Here is a 6,641-nt window from a genome sequence, read left to right as displayed (position 1 = left end):
GGTGCGTTCTGTGGGGTGGGTGTGGAGCTCTGGGAATGGTGGGTTTGGAGCTTTGGGAATGGTGGGTTTGGAGCTCTGGGGGTGGTGGGTTTGGAGCTTTGGGGTGGTGGGTTTGGAGCTTTGGAATGGTGGCTTTGCCACTCATGGGACAGTCCCAGCAGCCTGTCCCCTCCAGTGTTTCCATCATGGATTCTGTCTCCCATCCCAAAAGGGGCACACGACCCTTTTCCTACCATAGCTGAGCCCAATAATGCCAGATAAAGCAGTAAAAAATAGCCTGTCACAAGCATCAACTTTTTTGGGACTTCTGGGATTTTCCCAGATTTCTGCTCTCCATAAAGGATTTGTGAGCAGTGGTGGGAAGCCTCAGTCATGTCCTGGCTGTTACATCCCACATACATGGGCTGGAAAAGGGGAATGTGGCCACTGGGAAGGATTTAATGGATGGCTCTGAACTAGCACAGTCAGGGGTTTGTAGGGTTGGGCCCAAACCCTCTTTAAACCCATCCCAGCAGTCTGGAGCTGGTTGGGATCACTGGGAGCACAGTCAGGGGTTTGTAGGAGTGGGTACAAACCCTCCTTAGCCCATCCCAGCAGTCTGGAGCTGACTGGGGTCACTGGGAGCAGCCAGGCACGCCGGGGAGCGCTGGGGGCTGCAGCCACGCTCCGTAGATGGATTTCTTTTCTTAAATTATGCTTTAATTTCCTCCCCTTCTGGTGCCAGTGCCTGTGTTTTAATGAGCTCGCTCCCCCAGCATATCAAACACGGCTGATCCCTGGTGCTCCCTGTTTGCAATTCCCAGTGGCTCCCAAGCAAGAATTGTGCTGTTTAATTTTGCCAGACTTCCAGTTTACTCTGAAGCCTGAAAAAAAAAACCCACACAGGCGCAAGGCCCATATTTCTCCCGGCCTATTGATAGAGCGTGATAGGTATTAAATTCTATAATTCTTTCACTGGCCTTTAAGCAGCCTGGGTGTTAATATTTAATGATGAAGGATGCTGGTAATCAGCCCCGTATCCCAAGTGTCTGGATGCTTTATGGTCTTGCCTTTGGGAGCCTAATTGTGAACCCAGCCTGCCAGAGCTTCCCACCCCAACTTAATAAACTTTGCCGTTGCTGCCCAGCACATCATCTGTCTCCAGGCAGGATCCAGCTCTGGGAGGAAGGATGGGGAAGGGAAGGGTGATGAGGGAGAGGATGGGGAGGCACAGCCCACTCGGGGCTGGGGATGTGGCACTGCCTTGGGCCCAGCTCCAGCTTTGGGGCACAGGAGGCACCACCAACAAAAACAGCGCTGGCCACGTCCTCCCCAAAACAGCCAGGCCTGGAGGCTGCATCTGCCACCCCCTGCCCGTCCCACATTCCTGGGGGTTGCTTCCTTCGCCCTCGGGTGTCTCTCCCAATCTGCCAGGCAGCCTGAGTTCCTGCACCACCGGGCTGGATAAAGCCAGGCACTTCCTCCTGGACTCCCGGCTCCAGGTTTCCAGCGTATCCCGAGGTTTGCACAGCCAGGTAGTGCTGTGGGTGATGCTTCACTGGGCTGCAATGGCCCGAGGCAAAGGCAGGAAGGGGAGCTGCTGCTGGTTGTTAATAGCACTCAGCACTTACCCAGCCGCTGGAACTCAGCCCCGTGTGCGACCAGGATCCCCTGAACTGCTGCCCTGGGAGCAGGAGCTGCCAGCCCCGCCAGCTGCTGGGAAACTGAGGCACACAACCATCACCGGTGTGCCATGGGCACTGCCACCACCCCCGGGGGGCACAGTGCCACTGCACACAGCCCTGGGCTCTTCTGATGCCACCACCAGGCTGGTCCTTCCCTACTGGTCCCAGTACCGGGACCTTCCCGCCCCACAGTGAGCTGCTGCAATGTCGGTGAGGATTCCACCAGGAGGTATTTTATCCCGATCTAAGAGATGCAATAATTTGCTCTTATTTTTGCTTTCTCTTGGCCTGCCCGGGGTCTCTGTGTGCATAATGAGATGAGTAAGGAACCTTGCAGGCTGGTTTTGTTATATGGCCCTGCCAGGGGCTGGGAGCAAATCTTCCCCCCCCGAGCATGACCCTGAGGGAAGCCTGGCAGGGAGGCCAAAGAGAAACGAAGGCCTGGAGCAGGGAAATATGGAATTCATGGGTGTGGGGAGCTCACAGCTGCAGCTGCAGCCACACACCGGCCAAGAGGAGCTCCTCCCGGAGCAGGAGGTGCCAGAAGGATGGAGGCAGAGCCTCTCCAGCTCATCCAGGTCGCTCAGGATATCCCATTCCCCTTCTTCCGGCATTGTTTGGTCCCACACAGAGTTCCTCCTCTGGCAGGCAGTGGGAAAAGAGGCAGGAGTGTCTTCTCTTGGTGTCACAGAATCCAGGGAACACCTCTGCCTTCCCTGGGAGCAGACTGGCCCTCCTGAGCTTCTGCTCTTCATACCTGGGGGAGTCACGCAGCTGGACTGGGCTGCTGGAGCTGGGAGCACTGGGAGGCCCCAGCAGGAGGAGAATCCTGCAGTGACTGCACACATCCATGGAAAACTGCACACATCCATGGAAAACTGCACACATCCATGGAAAACTGCACACATCCATGGAAAACAGCCCCAGAGCCCAGGGATTTGTTTGATGATGGCAGCAGCTTCTTGTTGTCTTCTCTAGAGAGGTACCTGTGCTCCTGGGCTCACCCAGAGGAGACTTTTTGGACAGAGAGGTCAACTTCACACTGGTCAGGGGTTCTTTAATCCCTTGCTCCACTCCCCCAGTGAGACAGGCTCAGCTTCCCAGAGCAAGGACTTGGAGGATTTGGCATCTTGGTCCATCCCAGAGCTCCTTTCCCACAGGTTTGGTGAGGCACAGCCTGCCCAGAGCTGCTTCCAGGCAGAAAAATGCCGTTGGGTGACGCTCATTCCCTGCAGTGTCCCACGTCTGAGCTCCCACCTCCTTTGAGCATCTACAGGGGCCACAAGAATCCCTTCCAAGTGCTGGAAAGCCACCAAATTCCTGCCCAGGCATCCAGGCTTGAACAAAAGGGTGGCAGAAATGCTGTGTGACAGAGGCAGCTCGGGGAGGGTGAGTCCTGCTGGACATGAACTGGCAGCTCCCACCTCCTGCTTCCCATTGGGATGAGGAACGGCGAGCGGGAGATGTGCTGGGAGAGCACCAGGCTGGAGGCTGAGGGAAGCAGATAAGGATTCCAGGTGCTGCTGTGCAGGGAGAGCTCCCTGCCAGCCCCCGAGCTGTCCTGGCTGGTGTCTGCAGGACTGGGATGTGGCACAGCCGGGTGGCACTCCCTGCTCTGGCTCTCTCTCTGCAGAGCCAGAGCTCTCCCTGTCCCTGAGGCCACCTGGAGCCTCCCCTCGGTCCTCAGGTGCCCTGGGTGGGGTCCATGAACCAGCAGATTCCAGCACAGTTGGTGCCAGGCCCCCCCTCCTGTGGGCACCTCGCTGTCACTCAGCCCTTGGCACCTTCTAGGCACCCTTCTGGAAGGGGCTGGAGCCCCAGGAGCGGCTGAGGGAGCTGGAAAGGGGCTCAGGCTGGAGCAAAGGAGGCTCAGGGGGGACCTTGTGGCTCTGCACAAGTCCCTGACAGGAGGGGGCAGCCGGGGGGGACGGGCTCTGCTGGCAGGGAACAGGGACAGGAGGACTCAGCAGGAGGTGGTCACCTCCCTGCCTTCAACTGCCCCATTGCACTGGACACCAGGAATTTCCCCATGGAAAGGGTGCTCAGGCCTTGGCAGGGGCTGCCCAGGGAGGTTTGGAGTGCCCATCCCTGGAGGTGTCCAAGGAAGGGCTGGAGGTGGCACTTGGCGCTCTGGGCTGGGGATTGGGCACAGCTTGGACTCGATGATCCTGGAGGCCTTTTCCAACCTCAGTGATCCTGGGATTTTCTCTCCCCATGACATCACACATCCAACAGACGCCTTCCCCCTCCTTTTGCCCATCACCCTTTGTCCCCAGCTCTGTCACCCAGCACTGACCATCCCAACATCCTTCTCTGCACCCAGGATTTTCCCAACAAGCCCCATATAAGAAAACCCCAAACAAACCACGGCAGGCACCAAACATCACCGTGAATCTTTGACTTCTCCCTGCTCTTCCAGCCTGGAATATCCTGGGCAAGGTACGATTTCCAGCGTGGAGCAGGAAGGTGCAGTGTAAACAACGTAATGAGTTTAGCGCCAGTGAGAATAGCCCCAGCTATTCCATCTCTCTTCCCAAAATGAGCGAATCCTTCTGATCCAATTTACTGCCATCATTAGCAGGGCTTCCAGCGCTGCTGCCGAGCCTCCCCCCACCTCTGCTTCCCATTTGAAGCTCCCAGGCTTAGAATGTTATTGTTTTAATCTTCACTTTGCGGGAACAGTTTGGAATCGGGAACGAGCTTTGTCTGGGGGGATGCCTTGAAATGCTCATTTTCACCTAAAGGGCTGCAGACGCTGGAGTAGAACAAGGACAAATTAACTCTCAGCCCCAGCAGCCGTTCCAGGGCAATCTCCAGCTCCTGGGGGCTCAGGTTTTTGTTACAAGGCTCCTTCCTGTACTTCCTGAGGGCAGCCGAGCTGCTCCAGCCGTTCTGGGCAGTGCCGAGGTGACCCAGTGACCTTTAGCCGGGAGGTTTGGAGTGGCAAAAAGATCGAGCAAAGGGAAAAAAAACCAACCAAAAGCTTAGAGGTTGGAATTTTTCACCCAGAAATACAAAATTTCTGCCTCAAATTTGGTGTCTGCATTTCAGAGTGTTTAAAAACTGCAGAGTGCCCAGTTTGGAGGGACTGGAGAAGTGGGGTCAGGATGGTTTGGGTCCATCCTCCAGTCTGTTTTCTGTGGAGGCACAGGATCGGAATATTCCTGATGGAAAATGTGGCGAATATCCAGAGGAATCCAGTTTGCACTGTTGGCCTGCACGGTGCCGCTGCTTCAAAGCTGCTGGAAAAGCTGGAAACTCCTGGAACCAGTTTGCACTGTTGGCCTGCACGGTGCCGCTGCTCCAAAGCTGCTGGAAAAACTGGAAACTCCTGGAACTACTGGAGACTCACAGAATGATGGAGTTTAAGAGCCCTCAGGAGCTCTCCAGTTCTGCTTTCTGCTCCAAGCAGGGCCAGCTTCAAGCTTGTCTCAGGCTGCTCAGGGCATTGCTGCTGGAGTTTGGAGGCTGAAGATCTTGAAGGACAAAGGATGAAGTTCTTGAAGGACGATGAAGATCTTGAAGGACGAAGCTACTGAAGGATGAAGGATGAAGATCTTGAAGGACGAAGGATGAAGTTCTTGAAGGACGAGGAAGATCTTGAAGGACGAAAGATGAAGTTATTGAAGGATGAAGGATGAAGTTATTGAAGGACAATGAAGATCTTGAAGGACGAAGGATGAAGTTATTGAAGGATGAAGGATGAAGTTATTTAAGGACGATGAAGATCTTGAAGGATGAAGTTATTGAAGGATGAAGGATGAAGATCTTGAAGGTGAAGGATGAAGATCTCAAAGGATGAAGATGCCTCCACTTCTTTGGGCCGTTGGGCTGCTGCTTGACCTGCCCCATGGGGAAGAGCCTTCTCCTCATGTTTTATGGCATTTCCCTTGTGTTTGTGCCTGCTGCCTCCTGAACTTTGGCGTGAACTTCCAGAGAAGCCTTTCTCCACCTTCTCCATAACCCCGCAAGATTTCCGTGCTTCTCCAGGGTTGCATTTTATTTCTGCTGCTGCAACAAGATCTGTTCAGCTGCTGCTTGAGCTGTGGAAGTAACTAAAGAACTAACTAAAGAGGAATTTTCCAGAGAAATCATCTTCCGTCTTGCCATGCTGGAGGGATCTCAAACTGTAACACCAAATAGATGGGAGGACTCCCAGAAACACAAAGGTTTCCTGGTTGTCTTAAAGGAGAGATTTGATTCTCCGCTGTTGGGATTTCCCACCTCTGGAGCTGCCATGGAGGTCCCTGCCTGGCTGCTGGCTGCACACAGAGCCTCTGGATGCCCAACCCTGTGTGGGGCTGGTGCTCCTCACCATCCTCTTCCTCCTCGGGCACAACGCCATGCCCAGGTTGGCATTCCCATTTAATTTGGGAACAGCTGACTCCCGTGGAGCCGGTTCTTTTCCAGCCGAACTCGTCAGGCCTCGTTTGTCTGCCCCTCCCGCCCTGCTTTGGAGCCTCCACCTTCTCCTGGATCGTCATTAAACCCTGCAGCTGTCCCACAGAGCCTGGGAGCAATTTCCAGGTCCACAGCCTCGGATCCCTGCTCGAGCAGGACCTGTGCACACACATCCATCATTCCATCTGCTCCAGCTCTGCTTCCCATTCCCTGCGCAGCTCTTGGTCCAGGCAGAAGCTGGGGGAAACCGTGGCAGGCGCAAGCGCTGATGGTGTGGGAACCACCCTTCCAAATGCGCTGTTGGGAGGTAGGGAATTCCCTGTCCCTCAGGGCCAGGAGGACCATCCTCAGCAGTTTCCAGGCCAAATCATCAGATCCGAGCCAGGTTTTCCTGAGGAGAGCCAAGAGTATTTATCCATGACCTGGAGGGGAGTGCAGAGTCCGGAGAGACAAGAATTAAAGAGGATACAAAGCCCAGCAGGGAGGTAAACGTGGCCGGGGCAGCATGAATCGCTTGGAGGCTGAATGTGTTCCAGGAGCCTGAATTTTGGGTCAATGCAACAAAGATCCACACTT

The sequence above is a fragment of the Corvus brachyrhynchos genome, unplaced genomic scaffold (genome assembly GCF_000691975.1).
Source record: "Corvus brachyrhynchos isolate BGI_N302 unplaced genomic scaffold, ASM69197v1 scaffold545, whole genome shotgun sequence".
Classification (NCBI taxonomy): Eukaryota; Metazoa; Chordata; class Aves; order Passeriformes; family Corvidae; genus Corvus; species Corvus brachyrhynchos.
Note: the sequence above shows the minus strand (reverse complement) of the source record.